Source organism: Triturus cristatus, chromosome 11, assembly GCF_964204655.1.
Source record: "Triturus cristatus chromosome 11, aTriCri1.1, whole genome shotgun sequence".
Classification (NCBI taxonomy): domain Eukaryota; kingdom Metazoa; phylum Chordata; class Amphibia; order Caudata; family Salamandridae; genus Triturus; species Triturus cristatus.
Window position 1 is genome coordinate 280,883,099 of NC_140594.1, and position 20,201 is coordinate 280,903,299.

The following is a 20,201-nucleotide window of genomic DNA, read 5'->3' on the forward strand; positions in this document are numbered from 1 at the left end:
CCTCCCAGCAGTGCCCAGTCACAGGAGGGGTGGGTGCAGAGTCCTCCCAGCAGTGCCCAGTCACAGGAGGGGTGTGTGCAGAGTCCTCCCAGCAGTGCCCAGACACAGGAGGGGTGGGTGCCTAACACTCCCAGCAGTGCCCAGTCACAGGAGGGGTGTGTGCAGAGTCCTCCCAGCAGTGCCCAGACACAGGAGGGGTGTGTGCAGAGTCCTCCCAGCAGTGCCCAGACACAGGAGGGGTGGGTGCCTGTTAGACCCGGCCCTCGTAACATAGTCAGACCTGACCCCTGCACCTCACACCAGCCCCGAGCCCACGGCCTAGCCGATCCTTCCCACCAGAACACACACACCCGACCCGGACTTCCCCGTCCGTGGCCTTCCTCCTTCGGCCACCCCGGGCCCGCATGCCCACTTCATGCACCAAGATGGCCGCCCGGCTCCAGCGCGACCCTGGCCTAGAGGCGCCACTCCGGCTGGAGGACATCGCGCTCCCCTTGGGTTGGGAAAGGGAGGAGCAGTTTCCATCACACCTCTGCGCTTCCCTGGGAAGGTGGGTTTCGATCGACCCGCCGGCCTCCCCGAGGGCTGTCTCCACGCCTGCTGGGTATCTGGGGCTCCTCCCGACCCGGCCCTGAAAGGATCAAAGGACAATGGCAGGAAACTCCCAACAAGCGACCCCCAGGTGACAAGACCCCTGCCTGCACAGACTCCAGACATCAAAGAGGAGTCGCCCTATAACAAGGGGTGCTCTGGGATTGTCCGGCAGATTCGCCTTGGAACACCTGAGCCCTGCTGAGTGACTCGCGGCTCCCCTGAAGATCGTAAGACCTCCGAACCTGTGCTTGAGCCCTGCTGAGTGACTCGCGGCTCCCCTGAAGATCGTAAGACCTCCGAACTTGTGCTTGAGCCCTGCTGAGTGACTCGCGGCTCCCTGAAGATCGTAAGACCTCCGAACTTGTGCTTGAGCCCTGCTGAGTGACTCGCGGCTCCCTGAAGATCGTAAGACCTCCGAACTTATACTCGAGCCTGCTGAGTGACTCGCAGCTCCCACAGACTCTCTTGGTTCCGCCGGAACCCACGACGACAAGCGTATCCCCCAGCTCGAGGATTGTGAGCTGTGCGCCGGGTACGCTCCTGCATTTGATTCTTATCCCCAAAGACTGTCCCGCTACCTCCTAACCCCCCTCCAAGACTTTGTGAGCCCGCGCTCTACTTGTATATATTTTGCCTTGCTGATCATAAAGATCCTACAACTCCGATCTGATAAAGATTTGCTCTTAAGAACTTCTCGTGTACTGTCTCTCTGTCGTGTGGTGCCGAGTGTACGATCCTAGATACGAGGTTCCTCCCCTGAGGAGTCTCCCGCCAGTGCCCGGCTACGATACCTCGAGGGTGGGTCTCAGGGCAGTCAGGGCCCCTTCCGGGCCCCTCTGAGGTCGCCTTCTAACATTGGTGGCAAGCGACGGGATTCGGGCCCATAATCCAGAGATCGTACCGTGAACGGCTGACGCACTACCGACAAAGATGGCAGAAGGAAACGCCGCGGTTCTCATAGAAGACGACGCCAGTACCGTGTTCCAGGTGGAACAGCTGGAAGAGTACACTCACAAAGAACTAAAGCAATTCTGCAAGGAACTCAGAATCGCTACCACTGGTCTCAACACCAAAGAAGATATGCAAAAGGCACTGAAAGCTTGGGTGGATTCTGGAGCCTCCCGCCCAGAAGGAGCGGGGGAGGCCCACGACGAAGCTGGACCCTCCCAAGGAGAACGCAGCAGCAACCAGGTGCGAGGCTTCGTACCAGACGGGGGCCTATCCCCGGAGGAACTCGCAGACAGAGAAAAAAGTCGCCATCACGAGCTCGAATTAGCCAAACTCAAAATTGAGGGCGAGTTGAAATTAGCCGAGAAAAAGCTAGCAGTAGAACAGTTGCGAGTACAAGGAGAACTAGAAGAGAAGAAACTCCAACGAGAACACGAGGGAAGGAGACTTCAACTGGAACATGAACGCAGCTTGAAGGAAATAGAACTGAAAGCAAGAAGCGAAGAAGCGCGGCCCCCGGGGAACCGGGAGGCGGCCGCCCCGACGGAGCAGAAGGTCCACATCCCCAAGGATGTGGTCAAAGAATATTACAAAAATGATGACATTCAGCAGTGGTTCCGGGCCTACGAGGTCGCCATGACCTCCCATCGGGTCCCACAGAAGGATTGGGGGGCTGGGTTATGGGGACGATTCCTGAGCGAAGGGAGAGACACCCTGCTCGACCTTCCCACCTCCATGCAGACCTCCTATGAACACATGAAAGCGGCCCTCCTCACAAGGTACGGCCTCACCCCGGAGATGTACCGCCAGCGGTTCCGGGACTGCAGGAAGATCCCGGGTACCACCTGGGTGGAGTATGTGAATTTCTTCAGCCGCGCCTTCGATGGGTGGATCAAGGGCAGCAAGGTAACCACCCTGGAAGAACTAACCGACCTTATGTTGTGGGAGCACCTGGCTGCCAACTGCTTTGTGGAACTACGCCAGCATCTGCTCGACAGCAAGCTCACGGACCCGAGGAAGCTGGCTGTCGAGGCGGATCGCTGGACCAACACCCGGGTCTCCCGGGGCCCTGTAGGAGAGTACCCCCGAGCCAGTCAGGGACCACCCCGCCAGAGAGGGGGGGGGAACCAGGGAGGGCAGAGAGAGTCCCAGGCTAGTCCCCCGAAGTCCCAATCTCCACCTTTCCCGGCACCCCCACCAGCTGTATCCGGCCCCCCCCTGAGACGGGGGCACCGGGTAACCATCACTTGTTTTCGTTGCCAGAAGCCCGGGCATTACACCAACGACCCTGAATGCCCCATGGCCCCACGCACAACCCAGGCAGCACCCCCCGCTAGACAAATAGCCAACGTAGCCCTGGGGGAGGAGGTTGAGGAGGCCGAGGAGTGGGAACCCGCCGCTATGGCCCTAGTATCCTTAGGCGATAGAGAGATGGTCCCTGGGAGCCTCTTGCCCTCTAACACAAAGAAATATGGGCAGCTCGTAACGATCAATGGCCACCAAGTAGAAGCCCTCCGTGACACAGGGGCCAGCATCACCGGGGTCCTCAGCCACTTAGTCCACGAAGACCAGGTCCTCCCCAACGTATTTTGCCCTGTCATTTCAGCCGACAACACAGAAAGCCTATGTAAGGTAGCCCTGGTGCCCTTTGAGTGGGGAGGGGTGGTCGGCAAACTGAAGGTCGCAGTGAGAACCACCCAGCCCGTCGACTGTCTCCTGGGGAACGACCTGGAAAGTTCCCCCTGGGGACAAGTTGAGCGCAAGACCCACCTAGGGATGATGGGCCTCCCTGAGTGGGTGTGCGCCACCACTCGATCCATGGCGGCTCGACTGACCCCCCTGAGGGACGTCAACGACGCTCCGGCCCCTGAAGATGGGATGGTCCCGGCCGAGGGTCCCCACATCCCCCCACCAGAAGAGTCGATCGCCAGTGACGAACCCCCGCCTTCCGACTCCACCCCAGACACCGAGTTAGGCGATCTGCCCGAATTAGCCCAGTGGCGCCACGAGGGGGGCCCCTCCCGAGAGGAGTTCTGCCGAGAGCAGGCTACCTGTCCCTCTCTGGTTGGGCCCCGGCAGCAGGCAGAGGCCCAGGCCGCAGGAGTCCAGACGGGGACGCACCGGGTATACTGGGAGAATGACCTTTTGTACAGCGAACAGAAGTCGGTGGAGCTAGGGTCCGGCCGGGTGCTGGTGGTCCCCCTACGCTTCCGAACCCTCCTCCTGGGCTTGGCCCACGACGTTCCCCTCGCAGGCCACTTGGGTCAGGACAAAACATACAGTCGCCTCGTGACTCACTTCTACTGGCCCAGAATGAAAGCGGATGTGGAAGCCCACTGCAAGTCCTGTCCCATGTGCCAGGCCAGTGGGAAGAGTGGAGGGAAGCGCAAGGCTCCCCTCCAACCCTTCCCTGTCATCAGTACCCCTTTTGAGCGGGTCGGGATCGACATTGTAGGACCGCTGGACCCCCCAACTTCCCAGGGGCACCGGTTCATCCTCGTCCTGGTGGACCATGCCACCCGTTACCCTGAGGCCATCCCCCTGCGTACCGTCACGGCCCCCGTGGTGGGCCGGGCGTTGATGGGAATCTTCTCCCGCATGGGTTTTCCCCGCGAGGTCGTGAGCGATCGCGGTACCAACTTTATCTCCCGATACATGAGGTCCTTATGGCAACAGTGCGGGGTGTCCTACAAGTTCACCACCCCGTACCACCCCCAAGGAAACGGCCTGGTAGAGCGGTTTAACCGGACTCTGAAGGGGATGATCGCGGGCCTGGAAGAGCCCCTCCGGCGTAAGTGGGACCTCCTGCTCCCCTGCCTCCTATTCGCATACCGAGAGGTTCCCCAGAAATCCTTGGGTTTCAGCCCATTTGAGTTACTCTATGGGCACCCCGTCAGGGGGTCCCTCAGCCTGGTCAAGGAAGAGTGGGAGGCAGCGCCCCGAGGCCCCCCCCGAGACGTGTTCCGTTACGTCCTGACCCTCCGAAATCAGACTAGGAGGTTCCGGGAGATGGCAGAGGCCAACCTGGAGGCGAGTCAGGAGGAGATGAAGCGCTGGTACGACCAGAACGCCGCGCTAGTCGAGTTTCAGCCGGGCCAGCTGGTGTGGGTCATGGCCCCCGTGAAACCCTGCGCTCTCCAGGATAAATGGACCGGGCCCTTCAAAGTAGTTGAGCGGAAGAGCCCGGTCACGTACTTGGTAGACGTCCAGTCACCCCGGGACCCCCTCCGGGTCCTCCACGTGAACCGCCTCAAGCCCCACTTTGTGCGGACGGAGCTGAGCCTCCTACTGGCCACTGACGACGGGTCCGAAGAAGAGTCAGATCCTCTCCCTGATCTTCTGTGCACCAAGGAGAAGGACGGCTCCGTAGAGGGAGTGAACCTCTCCCCGTCTCTCACTCCCCAGCAACGTGAGGATTGCCGCCAGCTCCTAGGGCAGTTTCCGGACCTTTTCTCCTTGGTCCCCAAGGTCACCGACTGGTGTGTCCATGATGTGGATACCGGGGACAGCCCGCCAGTAAGACACCGAGCCTACCGAGTCCCTGATCGGGTCCGGTCCTGTATCCAAGCCGTAGTCTCAAAAATGTTGACCCTGGGCGTGATCGAACCCTCAGACAGCCCCTGGGCCAGCCCCGTGGTCCTCGTCCCAAAAGCAGCTGCCCCCGGGGTCGCCCCAAAACTCCGCTTCTGCGTGGACTACCGGGGACTCAATGAAGTCACCCGAGCCGATGCCCACCCCATTCCCCGAGCCGACGAGCTCATTGACCGGCTCGGGGCTGCTCGGTTCCTCAGCACCTTCGATCTCACCTGCGGCTACTGGCAAATTGCGCTCACAGAGGGAGCCAAGGAGCGGTCCGCCTTCTCCACCCCGGATGGGCACTATCGCTTTCGCGTGATGCCTTTCGGGAGGAAAAATGCCCCGGCCTGCTTCCAGCGACTGGTAAATAGAGTCCTGGCCGGGCTGGAAAAATTCAGCGCTGCATATCTCGACGATATTGCAGTTTTTAGTTCCGAATGGAATGAGCACCTCCAGCACCTCCGGAGGGTGCTAACCGCCCTACGTCAGGCGGGCCTCACCGTGAAAGCCAGTAAATGCCAGATTGGGCAAGGTTCGGTAACCTACCTGGGGCACCAGGTCGGAAGCGGGCAGGTCGCCCCTCTACAGCCCAAAATCGACGCCATCCTAGCCTGGGAACCCCCCACTACCCAAACAGAGGTCCGAGCCTTTCTGGGCCTCACGGGCTACTACCGGAGATTCATCCGGAATTACGGCAGCCTGGTCGGTCCCCTCACGGGACTTACGTCCAAGAAACAGCCCAAGAAGGTACAGTGGTCCCCTGCCTGCCAAGAGGCGTTCAATGCCCTGGAAATGGCCATGTGTACGGCCCCCGTCCTCCAGGCCCCCGACTACTCCAAAGAGTTTGTGGTACAAACCGATGCCTCCGAGCATGGCATCGGGGCAGTCCTCTCCCAGGTAAATGACCAGGGTCTAGACAAGCCCGTGGCCTTCCTCAGCCGAAGGCTGTTGCCCCGGGAACAGAGATGGAGTACCATCGAGCGCGAGGCGTTCGCCGTAGTCTGGGCCCTCAAGAAACTACGCCCTTACCTGTTCGGCACCCATTTCAGGGTCCAAACCGATCATCGCCCCTTGCGATGGCTCATGCAGATGCAAGGAGAAAACCCCAAGCTTCTGCGGTGGTCAATCTCCCTCCAGGGGATGGATTTCACCGTGGAACATCGCCCTGGTACGGACCACGCCAACGCCGATGGCCTCTCCCGATTCTTCCGCCTCAGCGAAGAGAACCTCCAAGAAGATGGGTAGTTCTCTCCGGCTTTCAGCTGGGGGGGACGCGTGTTAGACCCGGCCCTCGTAACATAGTCAGACCTGACCCCTGCACCTCACACCAGCCCCGAGCCCACGGCCTAGCCGATCCTTCCCACCAGAACACACATACTCGACCCGGACTTCCCCCGTCCGTGGCCTTCCTCCTTCAGCCACCCAGGGCCCGCGTGCCCACTTCATGCACCAAGATGGCCGCCCGCCCCAGCGTGACCCTGGCCTAGAGGCGCCACTCTGACTGGAGGACATCGCGCTCCCCTTGGGTTGAGAAAGGGAGGAGCAGTTTCCATCACACCTCTGCGCTTCCCTGGGAAGGTGGGTTTCGATCGACCCGCCGGCCTCCCCGAGGGCTGGCTCCACGCCTGCTGGGTGTCTGGGGCTCCTCCCGACCCGGCCCTGAAAGGATCAAAGGACAATGGCAGGAAACTCCCAACAAGCGACCCCCAGGTGACAAGACCCCTGCCTGCACAGACTCCGGACATCAAAGAGGAGTCGCCCTATAACAAGGGGTGCTCTGGGATTGTCCGGCAGATTCGCCTTGGAACACCTGAGCCCTGCTGAGTGACTCGCGGCTCCCCTGAAGATCGTAAGACCTCCGAACCTGTGCTTGAGCCCTGCTGAGTGACTCGCGGCTCCCCTGAAGATCGTAAGACCTCTGAACTTGTGCTTGAGCCCTGCTGAGTGACTCGCGGCTCCCTGAAGATCGTAAGACCTCCGAACCTGTGCTTGAGCCCTGCTGAGTGACTCGCGGCTCCCCTGAAGATCGTAAGACCTCCGAACTTGTGCTTGAGCCCTGCTGAGTGACTCGCGGCTCCCTGAAGATCGTAAGACCTCCGAACTTGTGCTTGAGCCCTGCTGAGTGACTCGCGGCTCCCTGAAGATCGTAAGACCTCCGAACTTATACTCGAGCCTGCTGAGTGACTCGCAGCTCCCACAGACTCTTTTGGTTCCGCCGGAACCCACGACGACAAGCGTATCCCCCAGCTCGAGGATTGTGAGCTGTGCGCCGAGTACGCTCCTGCATTTGATTCTTATCCCCAAAGACTGTCCCGCTACCTCCTAAACCCCCTCCAAGACTTTGTGAGCTCGCGCTCTACTTGTATATATTTTGCCTTGCTGATCATAAAGATCCTACAACTCCGATCTGATAAAGATTTGCTCTTAAGAACTTCTCGTGTACTGTCTCTCTGTCGTGTGGTGCCGAGTGTACGATCCTAGATACGAGGTTCCTCCCCTGAGGAGTCTCCCGCCAGTGCCCGGCTACGATACCTCGAGGGTGGGTCTCAGGGCAGTCAGGGCCCCTTCCGGGCCCCTCTGAGGTCGCCTTCTAACAGTGCCTAACACTCCCAGCAGTGCCCAGACACAGGAGGGTTGGGTGCAGAGTCCTCCCAGCAGTGCCCAGTCATAAGAGGGGTGGGTGCAGAGTCCTCCCAGCAGTGCCCAGTCACAGGAGGGGTGGGTGCAGAGTCCTCCCAGCAGTGCCCAGACACAGGAGGGGTGGGTGCCTAACACTCCCAGCAGTGCCCAGACACAGGAGGGGTGGGTGCCTAACACTCCCAGCAGTGCCCAGTCACAGGAGGGGTGTGTGCAGAGTCCTCCCAGCAGTGCCCAGACACAGGAGGGGTGGGTGCCTAACACTCCCAGCAGTGCCCAGACACAGGAGGGGTGTGTGCAGAGTCCTCCCAGCAGTGCCCAGACACAGGAGGGGTGGATGCCTAACACTCCCAGCAGTGCCCAGGCACAGGAGGGGTGTGTGCAGAGTCCTCCCAGCAGTGCCCAGACACAGGAGGGGTGGGTGCCTAACACTCCCAGCAGTGCCCAGTCACAGGAGGGGTGTGTGCAGAGTCCTCCCAGCAGTGCCCAGACACAGGAGGGGTGGGTGCAGAGTCCTCCCAGCAGTGCCCAGTCACAGGAGGGGTGTGTGCAGAGTCCTCCCAGTAGTGCCCAGACACAGGAGGGGTGGGTGCCTAACACTCCCAGCAGTGCCCAGTCATAAGAGGGGTGGGTGCAGAGTCCTCCCAGCAGTGCCCAGTCACAGGAGGGGTGGGTGCAGAGTCCTCCCAGCAGTGCCCAGACACAGGAGGGGTGGGTGCCTAACACTCCCAGCAGTGCCCAGACACAGGAGGGGTGGGTGCCTAACACTCCCAGCAGTGCCCAGTCACAGGAGGGGTGTGTGCAGAGTCCTCCCAGCAGTGCCCAGACACAGGAGGGGTGAGTGCAGAGTCCTCCCAGCAGTGCCCAGTCACAGGAGGGGTGTGTGCAGAGTCCTCCCAGCAGTGCCCAGACACAGGAGGGGTGGGTGCCTAACACTCCCAGCAGTGCCCTGTCACAGGAGGGGTTTGTGCAGAGTCCTTCCAGCAGTGCCCAGACACAGGAGGGGTGGGTGCCTAACACTCCCAGCAGTGCCCAGTCATAAGAGGGGTGTGTGCAGAGTCCTCCCAGCAGTGCCCAGACACAGGAGGGGTTTGTGCAGAGTCCTCCCAGCAGTGCCCAGACACAGGAGGGTGGGTGCAGAGTCCTCCCAGCAGTGCCCAGTCACAGGAGGGGTGTGGGCAGAGTCCTCCTAGCAGTGCCCAGACACAGGATGGCTGGGTGCCTAACACTCACAGCAGTGCCCCTGCAAAGAAAAGGGTGGAGTACCCACAGATCCAATGCCCACAAATGTCAGTCAGGTGCACAAAGATCCTGCAGTACATGTACCACATGTGTGCGAGGCTGGGAGTATACACATGCATAGCGCCAAAAAGAAAACATGTACACATGAAGTCATGACAACAGTCTACATACACAAGTACAGTGACCACCAAGGACGCCACGAATGATGCAGGTAGAGACATCGCTCAGCATGCATGGCCCAAGTCTAACGAGTCCGTCACACACCCAGCCAATGTAGACACAGCTCAGCACCACATATTGGAAAGACCCTGCAGGGAAGATGTCAGGTTACACAGAGGAAGGAACACACCTTGGGACGATGTCACCATGCAGTAACTGCTTACATGAACAAAGTTATGTAGCCAACAGCTTGTGATGGCACACAGATACCAGGATCCACCCTATGACCAGCCCAAGACTACAATTCCCACACACCCAACACATTATCACCACCCAAAATAATGGGGCAGGTCGACCAACAGCAGTACCAGACAGACAGTAGTGTACTAAGGAAAAATAAATTGCTTTATTCAGCATCCAAAAATCAGTTTGTCCCTTGAAAGTTCAAAATGTACAATGCCCATAGGGCAATCCAAAGTTCAAATCCAGGTGGGGGACACAGTGGGACGCGTGTCCCCTAGCTTGCCTGCACAGTCAGACTCCTTCGTCTTCCAGAGCGGGGAGGGCATCATGTGGGGGGGGGAGGACCAGGCACCGCAGGGACATGAGGGTGAAGGGTAGGCGTCGTGGGTGCAGGGATGGAGGACTCCACCACAGGGGGTGGGGCACGGCCAAAGGCGGAGGCCAGGATGTCGCTGCACACCTTAGCAAGGTCCTCCAGCGACTCCCCTGCACCCGAAGGAACCACAGGCCCCAAGGAGGGGGGGGGGCGGAGGGATGGGTCGCAGCGCCACTGGGGGAGGGTGTGGACAGGGGGGGGGACTCAACCACCCTGACCGGGGACTCCCTTGACCGCTTGCGGGGTGGTGTCACAGTGGGGCTCAGGGACAGAGCGGCCATGAAGGAGTCTTTGCCGGATATGTGGCCAGGAGAGCTGAGGGGAGGGGATTTGGAGGGAGTGGATTTGGTGGAATGCAGACTCCCACTCTGGCTGCGTGGCTTACATTTGCCCCCTGACCCAGTGGGTGTGCCTACTTCACCCTGTGTGTGCGTGCCAGGAGGTGTGCGTATGACCTTCCCTGCTGGTGTGGTGCCTGTGTCTGTTGTGGTGGGTGCATGCTGACGTCTGGGTGTACGTGGGACAGGCATGGGAGTGGGAAGTGTGGATGGGTCATGGGTAGGGGGTTGGACGTAGCACTGCAGGAGACCCACTGCTGCAGTCAGTGTCGAGTCAATGGACCTCAGCAAGTTGCGTTGGTCAGCCTGCGATGAGAAAATGCCCTCCAAGTATGCCTCCATATTGTTCAGCACTTGGCTGTGGCCATGGAGGACATTAAGCATCGCAGCCTGACCAACCTGCAACTGCCGCTGGATGTCCACAGACTCGGCATTGGCGGCAGCAGTGGAGACAGGGGCAGGGGGTGCGGTGCCTGGCAGGAAGGAGACATGTGGTGACCGGGCACGCTGGGAAGGGACACGAGCAAGTGGGAGGCGGCTGATGGCAATGGAGGGGGCGGGGAGAGATGTTGTGCCGCTGTCAGCTGCTGGTGCAGCCTCCGCCCACTCGGAGAGATCATCCTCGGACCCGTCAGCTTCATATTCTGTCATGCCAGTGGACAGGTCCTCGGCCTCACTCTCCTCCGCCTCAGTTCCACTCGATGTGCCAGCCACGATGTCAACGCTGGCACTGGTGCTCGGTCCCTCCGCTCCGTCTGTGCTCATGTCTCCCTCCGTGTCCCCCGACGATGCTGTGGGCAAGGTGAAGAGACTGCAATTAATCATACACCTGCATACATATGTCACATGAGTCCAATCTACATAGGTTACAGTGCATAGCCTGAAAAGAAAGATCAGTAACATCTACAAAACAAGGTACAGATGTAGGGCATGCAACACACAGTTGGTTGACCCACCATGCCACTGAAAAACCATGGAGAGCATGACACAATAGCAAATGACATGAAATGGAGTTTGACAGAGGAGCCAGGCCCTGGGGACAATCCAGCACTGCATCTGCACCACACAGCGTTGCCGAAAATAGGGATGAGCAGGGACCATATCCATGAACTTGAGGCACATGCTGCATAGGTAATACTGAAAACATGCCCACCATGACTGGCTCACTGCACCTTGAGTGTATGTCCAGACAAACATCACACACTGGCCAGACCTAGCAAGGAGACATCAGGTTTTGACATGTAGGCTTTGCCCGCACCAACCACCCCCTACATGAGACAATTTGTTGAGACACAGGAAGCACTTACATCTCTTAGTCTGGGTGAAATACACATGGGCTGCATAAATGCAAGATTGGACACCAAATACCCAAGGTGCGCCTGTCCAAATAATCATGTACAAATGGTCATCATCAGATGATTGTAACAAGACACACAGGCACTGGCCACCGTGAGTATGAACAAGGAAAATCAGGTCAGGCTGCACAGTGGACACTTGTACTACATATTACGTCAATATACATGGTGCCAGGGGACAATGGCACAGAGCACAACCTATGCTGTAGACACTGAGAGTGTCCACATTTTGTGATGACACACATGACACCTAGGAAAATATGCCCCAGGGGACAGTAGTGGCCACACAACTCCATGGTCCTGAATGGGAATGACTGCAACACACGCCACCATCCCTGCACTACGCGTATCGCACACTCATGCACATCATGTCACAGGCCACAACATAGGACATGCGTGCTGTAAGGCATGACACTTGAGAGACTAACTCCCATGTCTGGACTCAGCATCAGTGCCAACTGACATGGAACCCACAAGTACTGAACTGGACAGGGCACAGGTAAGGTCCCAAAACCTGTTACACACCACCCCCACACATGATGCTACAGGCATAGTTCACGTGGAGAAAGTGCCAGCCTACATAACCTTGTGAAGGAGTGACTACACACAGACCAGGGAACACATTGCAAGGAGGGGAAGGGAGGCAGGAGAGCACCGCTATACTGTGGGTAACAGGATCTGCACAGCACCTTTAAACCCTGGCAGTGTATCCATGCAACTGTGCACTTACAAATGCTGGTGACACACAACAAACACACATGTACCTACCCCCTTCCTGCTGCTGCTTCTCCTGTAAGCGCCTGTCCAAGTCTGGAAATACCACCGCCAGCACACGCTTGTGGATGTGGGTCAGACGGCGGCGCCCACGGTTCTTATGGGTCTCAGGTGAGTCCCCCAGCAGGACCCGTGAGATCCTCCGCGTCCAGCACCGGATATCCTGCCAGCGTTTCCTTACTTGGGCCAGGCGCCGCTTGCGACCCTCCGTCCTCCTCACGGCACTGACGGCGTTCATCCAGATCTGCTTCTTGGCAGAGGCGCCTACCTGTGAGGATGAACAAGTGACACTACATCAATACACCTGGCACATGTCACAGAGACACATATTAGAACAAATTTGCTGTTTACAACAAGGCATAGTATGCATCCAACGCATTGCACCTTTGTCATAGGGACATGATCCTCTGGGGAAGGGCAAAAGCAGTACGTGCCATTGAAAGTACACAGGTGGAATGAGGGCAACAACACAATCAATGATCCAGGCTCACACTGTGCATCACAAGCTACACCAGGATAATGTGCAGCACCTCTAAGCAGTCACATGCCACAGGCCACTGACGCTACCTCAGCAGAGTACACAGACACACACAGGCACAGGACATTCACCTGCCATTGCCAAATGCAGCGACAAACCTCACTCTGCACATGTGCCACTAGACGGGGGGGGCTCACAGGTGTGGGGCTGGCTCTGCACGTCAGACACACAGCACTGCTCCCTGCTCACATCACATGGGCAGGGTATATCCATCCCTCATGCAGCCCGGGTGCCACACTCCACATATGCACCCACCCACATGACAGGGGACTTACACACACACCGATGTCCAGGGTACGAACACATCATGTGGACACTCTCAGCACAGGTACACAGAACTAACACACATCTGTGGGTGCAGTCACCTGTCACACTGGGCTGACCACATAATCACATGAGGACTGTAGAGGCTACATTCCCAGGAGGACAAGACAGGCAGAATGTGGCATGCACCATGCAGTGATTGTCACAGTAAACACAATGCAAGTGAGGACGGCAGACATGCACCACAGCATGCTCTGGCTGGGAGACATCAGGCATTCCCCCCCCTGGGACCCCCCCTACAGTACATAGCATGTGTGTCACACCTGGACACAATGCCAGAAGTCATAGTCACAAACAAGGGACACAGTCTGTGCTAGTAGACTCTGCACTCACCTGATACCCTGGTCGCCCATACAGCAGGGGGTACTGTGGGAGGATCACATCCAGCAATGCCAGGTTCTCCTCCAGGGTGAAAGGCTGTGACCTCTCCACAGACCTTGACATGGTTCCAGGGAATCAGTAGCAGCAGCTGGGTCGTAGAATCCAAAGATGTGCAGGCAAGTGCTCCCTCATGGGACCTGGCTGCCTTATATCTGCCTTGCTGGCCTGTTTCATGCACAGGAGTACAGAGTGATTGGTCACTCACATTTGCATCCTATGTTTCCTCCAATCCCTTCAAACCTAGCACAGTCAGTGTGTTCTGATTGTGTTTTTTTCTTGAGCATGATGTCAACTCCAGAACCACATTGCAACAAAGTAGATTTCTTCAAACTGACTTCTGCTGTGCACCTGCTAAAAAAAATTCAAACTTTAAACTTGGTCTCCATGACAACCAGCATGCATGTAGGCCTTTATACTTGTCCCTCATGTGTCCCCTATGTAATTCGGAGTTACACACACATGTACGGTGCGTACCGGGGCCCTAGGCCACCCCAAAAGCATAGCAACAGCCCGTACAGGCGTGTGTACGGTCCGTATCACTATGGGTGTGCTCGCGTATGCGTACCCATAGTGATAGTGAGCGTACAGGCGTGTGTACGGTCCGTATCACTATGGGTGTGCTCGCGTATGCGTACCCATAGTGATAGTGAGCGTACAGGCGTGTGTACGGTCCGTATCACTATGGGTGTGCTCGCGTATGCGTACCCATAGTGATAGTGAGCGTACAGGCGTGTGTTCGGTCCGTATCACTATGGGTGTGCTCGCGTATGCGTACCCATAGTGATAGTGAGCGTACAGGCGTGTGTACGGTCCGTATCACTATGGGTGTGCTCGCGTATGCGTACCCATAGTGATAGTGAGCGTACAGGCGTGTGTACGGTCCGTATCACTATGGGTGTGCTCGCGTACCCATAGTGATACGGACCGTACACACGCCTGTACGCTCACTATCACTATGGGTACGCATACGCGAGCACACCCATAGTGATACAGACCGTACACACGCCTGTACGCTCACTATCACTATGGGTACGCATACGCGAGCACACCCATAGTGATAGGGAACGTACACAGGCCCTCTGAGCGAATGTACGGTGCCTTTCACACATCACAGTGGTGACAGGCAGCACACAGGAAGGAATAGAGCTGACGTACTTGTCCATGGATGGACATCAAGGCATTGCCTGGGCATTACTACATGTGTGGGGCACAGGTGTGAAAGTCTGTGATGTGGCACATTACTCCTGAGTCGAGGAGGCAACAGATGTATGATGAGATGTGTACAGATGTTATGTGTGATGGTGCAATGTGTGCCAGCCATGCCCTTAACTCCCTTGACATGTGTGCATGTCGTACTGCACACTTGGGATGAGCGTCACTGGCATGGCACAGTCAACAACACACGCAAGTGTCCCCTGATGCCCACTACAGGGGTTACCACACCAGACATGTCACTACTCACGGTGCACGATGTGTCTATGTCATGTATGTGTGGTGTGTTCCCATTAGCTTGATGTTGGTGCTCCCTCAAAAGCATCAGCTGTTGCAGCAACCAACATGTGTCTGTGTGTAGATGGACATGGCACACTGTTACGCACACCAGGCCACATGTGGTATCGGATGTGAGGTGCGTATGTATGCATGGGACACGGAGTAGCGTGACAAGGACATGTCTGCATCCTCTCAATGTATGTGTGGTGAGTCATTACATGTACACCTTATTGGCAAGGTGTGTGGGCTGTCCTAGTGTAATGTCATGTGACCTGTGGCTCTAGTGTTCCGCTACCTGTATCTGAAATCGACATCCTACTTCTGCTGATGTGTTGATGTATGTCACTCCTGTGTTGCGTCTGGCTGTTCACTTACACTGAGACACAGCTAATCCCATGCCATGGGATGTGGAGGTTCACAATCTCCGTGTGTAGCTGGGTCTTGGTAGGAGTGTCACCTGGCAGCCATACGTGTCCAGGGCATGTGGCACATACCTGACTCCGTATGTAGCATATGTGTATTGACAGATTAACATGTGCTCAGTACAAATAAATTGTTGTTGTAGTGCACTCACTCTTCCTTGTCACTTCCAAATTACTGCAGAGCGCCGCCTCTTCCCCGACCAATTCCGGACTTGGCTGACATGCGGGAGAATGACTGTATCCGGTGCTACCGCTTCCCCCAACCGTTGATTGAGGAGTTGACGGCAAGGCTGGCACCACACCTGCAACCGCTGCACAGGTATCCTACGGCACTGACACCCAAGCTGAAGGTAATGGCAGCCCTACATTTTCTTGCCATGGGTACCTTTCAATATACCATAGCTCATGTTGGTGGCATGTCCCAGAGCATGTTCAGCCGTGTGCTGCATGATTTTTTAGAGGCCATGTTGCTTTACCTGGATGAGTTCATCCATTTCCCAACTCCTGAACTGTTGACTGGGGTCAAGCGTGGATTCTATGCCCTGGGAGGGATGCCCCATGTCATTGGGTCCATAGATGGGACACATGTGGCTTTGGTACCACCACAGGCACAGGAGGTAGCGTACAGGAATCGCAAACCCTACCACTCCATCAATGCCCTTGTGGTGTGTCTGTCCAACATGGTGATTTCACATGTCTGTGCTCGTTTTCCAGGATCAGCACACGATGCCTACATCATGAGGCGTAGCAGGCTGCCTGAAATGATGACGCAGCTGCGCAACGAACGAGCATGTGTTGTTGGTGGGTACACTCTGTCTGTCCTGTATTTTGCGTAGACACAGCACGACCGCTTCTCCTGTCCTACTCATGTCCATGTGGTTTCCATGTAGGGGACGCTGGCTATCCCAACATGCCATGGCTGATCACACCTCTCTGCAACCCCATCACGCCGGCCCAGCTCCACTACAACACCGCCCACGGCCGGACAAGGCGAGTGATTGAGAGGACATTTGGCCTCCTGAAGAGCCGATTCAGATGCCTCCACAAGACCGGTGGCGCCCTCCCATATGCCCCGGCGAAGGTCTGCAAAATCTTCATGGTCTGCTGCATGCTGCACAACATGGCAGTTGAGAAAGCTGTGCCACTCATCCTGGATCAAGATGATCAGGACCATCCACCCGTGGAGGACGAAGGGCTTGGCAATGGGGCTAGTGATGTGGAGGATGTGGTTCCGCAAGAGGACATCCGGAGTCGGCTCATACGCGACTTCTTTGCTTAGTGGTGAGTACCAGTGTCTGTGTGTGCACGCATTGGTCCCCGTGTGGCATGTGTTGCGATGTGTGTGTCCATCTGCATGTATGCCACGTGAGTCAGAGGTGTGTGGATGTGTTACTGGAGTGATGGTGCCAGTGATGAGTGTATTTCCCCAGTCATAATTGTGACCTAGCATGTTGTCATCCTTACATGTGTCGAGTACATGCACATGCAAGTGGCTGTGCTTTTTGTGGCTGACTTCTTGTGTGTCTCTCATCCTCAGGTACTTGCGCATGCCGTCTGCTGGTTGCATTGTTGTGGCACTGCTATTCCTCATGGACACGTCATCGTGTGCTGACTCAGCGTTACACGCACGGACAAGTTTGGAAGTCTCCTTAGGGTAAGGGATGCATCAGGGGTGTATTGGGTGTGGCTGTTGTTTCTGATGTGTGCACACTGCCCCTGTCGATGTTTGGTTCCTCTGCAGACATGTCGCATCACCATGGGACACATTACATGTAGCTGGGTACACCTGAATAGATGGTCAGACTTGTTGACAGTCATCTGTGATGGGATAGTGGATTGTGATGATGGCATCAATGTGTGTAACACTGCCCTCGGACACATACGGTTTGCATTGGCTTGACATGGTGTGTGACTTCCACATCAGAGGATCAATGGTGTATGGCAGCCTCTCCGTGAGCAGCAGGGGGTGTTTAGCTGTTGGCCGACACTTGTGTGCCAGTTCCATGGCTATCACGCATTTGTGCAGCAGAAGGGGGGTTCCAGTGTTGGACCCACATGTTACTCCACATGACCTGTTTATGTGTACTCCGAGTTTCCTCTGCATTCCCGAATACATGAATAATAAAGGTGTCCCTATGCCTCCAAGGTGCCTATTCTCAGTCAATGCTGGTGTGTTGCCACGGTGCATACAGCATGTCTGGCATGGTTTTCCGTGATAGTGGCTATGTGTCTATGTGTCGAGTAGCAAGATGCAAGCAGTTTGTGTGGGATTAGACTGTGTATTGTGCATGATGTCCATGACTGTGTGGGTATTGTGACATGTGCCATCCCCATGCATCCAACGTTGGCCAGGCCACCATTCTCTGCATCCACCTGACTCAAGCTTGCAGGACATGGTTCTGCCACCTGTCCACACGTACCTGGGTGCCCCCCAGGACACTCCACATGATCCCTGACCTCTGCGCATGGCTGTCGCTGTACTCAATATGTCTGTCGGCACGGTTGTGCGGCCACCCCCTCAGCTGGTTTGGCCCATCACGGGTGTGTATGGTGCTCCATGTGTGTCTTGCCTAATACATTGTGACCCATGTGTGTCCTGTGCCAGACTCAGGCCCCAGGGTGTGGATGGTTGGAGTCATATGAGAACTCTGGCATGGTTAGACTTAACAAGACACATGTAAGGTAATAATGCAAAATGTAGGCATCATCTCTTTATCGTGTAACTTTTATTTTTGTTGGGGTACGTGGGGGGGGGGGGGGTATGACATGAGGGGCTTTCCGGGTGTGTGGAATCCAAAGTTCACTAGGGGAGTTGGTGTCCTTGCCATTGGAAATCCTCAGAGTCCATGCCACAGTCTTTGTCAACATTGGTCAGACAGTGACCAGCAAGTCCATGTGGCAGAGAATGTCTTTTGCTGATGAGCTGCTGTTGGTCCAGTGGGCCAGGTGCCAGGCCAGGTGTCCTGGGAGATGGTGCTGTTGCGCCGACCCTCACGGTCTTTTCCGTGGACGACCCGCCCTCCTGCGGGAACCCTCAGAAGCAGGCCGTGACGATGTTTGGGATGCTCCGTCGGATGTCTCCTCCTCCTCCTGATCCCTCCCTGTGGGTGGTGATGTTCTACGCCTGGCGGCACAGGGAGGGTTGCCCATGTTGTCGGCTATCCGACGGAGTGTACTGTGAATTCCCCTGAACACCGTCACGAGCTCAGCCTGTCTGTCCTCCATCCGCCCTTGGTGTCACAGTAGACAGGCATGTTACTCCGCATGTTGCTGGGCCTGCTGGGTCTTGATCTCCTCGAGGATGGACACAACCTGGGCCATGCCCGTGGTGTCCTGCCGGTATGTGTCCAGGATGTTTCTGACATGGGCATATACCGGTTCCGCAGCCAACTGGTCAGGCTCGCGCCTCCGCCGTCCTCCACTCCCACCACCCCTGCCCACTTGCACCTGGCCTGCCCTTGTGGGCACATCGGGTCTCCGGGACCGCTGAGGGGTGGCATTAGCGTTGTCGCCTGCCTCCTCCTGGGTGCCCAGTACACCGTGTCCCTCCTGGTGAGCCTGGCTGCATTGTGGTGGTGGGGCAGGGATCCTGGGTGTCTCCTGGGATGTGGCAGGAGTGGGGGTGGTGGTTGGCCCAGTTGTACCTGACGCAGGTGCTGCAGGTGGTTGGACACCAGAGGGGCCAGGTTGGTCGGGGTCGTCCACAGAGTGGTGAGAGTCGTCGCAGCCGGTGGGATCGGCATCCCGCAGAACCGGGTCCTGTGAGTTGAGGGGTGATCCACGACGTTGACCTGTGTGTCAGAGAGACAATTTTATTTATGTTCCATGCAACATCCATGTTTCATTCGTTTCAAAGTTGGCACATTTCCTCTGGGAATTTGGATATGTCTTGCATTCCATTCACAGTGCACTTGTGCATGGGTATGACCCTTGGCCACAGCTTTTGAGACTTTACCTATGTGTGGCTCAGTCTTACTTGCTTTGTCAATTGTGACTGCAGTCAGCAGTGGAGTGAGCAGGTGTGGCGAGCCATGCATTGGCGCCTTCTGTGTTGCACTGTACGTGGGCACATTGAGTTGTTCCACACACTTATATAATGCAGGTAGCTGGCGTTGTGCTCGTGCACAGGTTGAGACATGGCCCTGTGTTTGGCCATGGTGAAGAGAGGGGGATTGAGGCACTGGCCTCCCTTGTCTACATGCACGCAGTCCACCTGCTGACGGGCAGACATTCCCACACCCCACAAGGCTGAATTGGTCTCCCTGTGTGTCCCTTTCTCACTCCCTCTCTGTCCCCCTCTCCCTCCCTCCCTGTGTCAGCCTCCTCCCTCTGTCCGTCTCCCTGTGTCTCCCTCCCTCTCTCTCCCCCTCTCCCTCCCTCTGTGTGTCACCCTCTGTCACCTCAGCCCAGCTTCCTAGGAACACACTTTTAGCAGATCTTTGAATGGCCCTTGGCTTGTTGATGTGAGTTTGTTTCTGATCTCCAGGCACCCATTGGGTGTAGTGTGTGTGTCTGCGCTGCTGCTGTGGTGGTGTGTGCTGCCACTCTTTCACAGTGTTGGCTGTTCATTAGCTGCTGTCATGTGCAAAAAGTGCCTTCACCCCCATGTCTTAATGCAAGGCGTCCGCCATTTGCTGGCAAGTCTTTCCTGTGTGGGGACACACTGTCTGGCTGTGACCTAGGCCATATGGGCAGAGGGCATTGTTGTCTGCTTCTGAGTTGCACTATGTGATTTTTGGGGCCCACATTCCCGCCATCCGGCTTACTGTGTCTTGTGTTGGTGTTTTCTGTGGCCTGTGACTT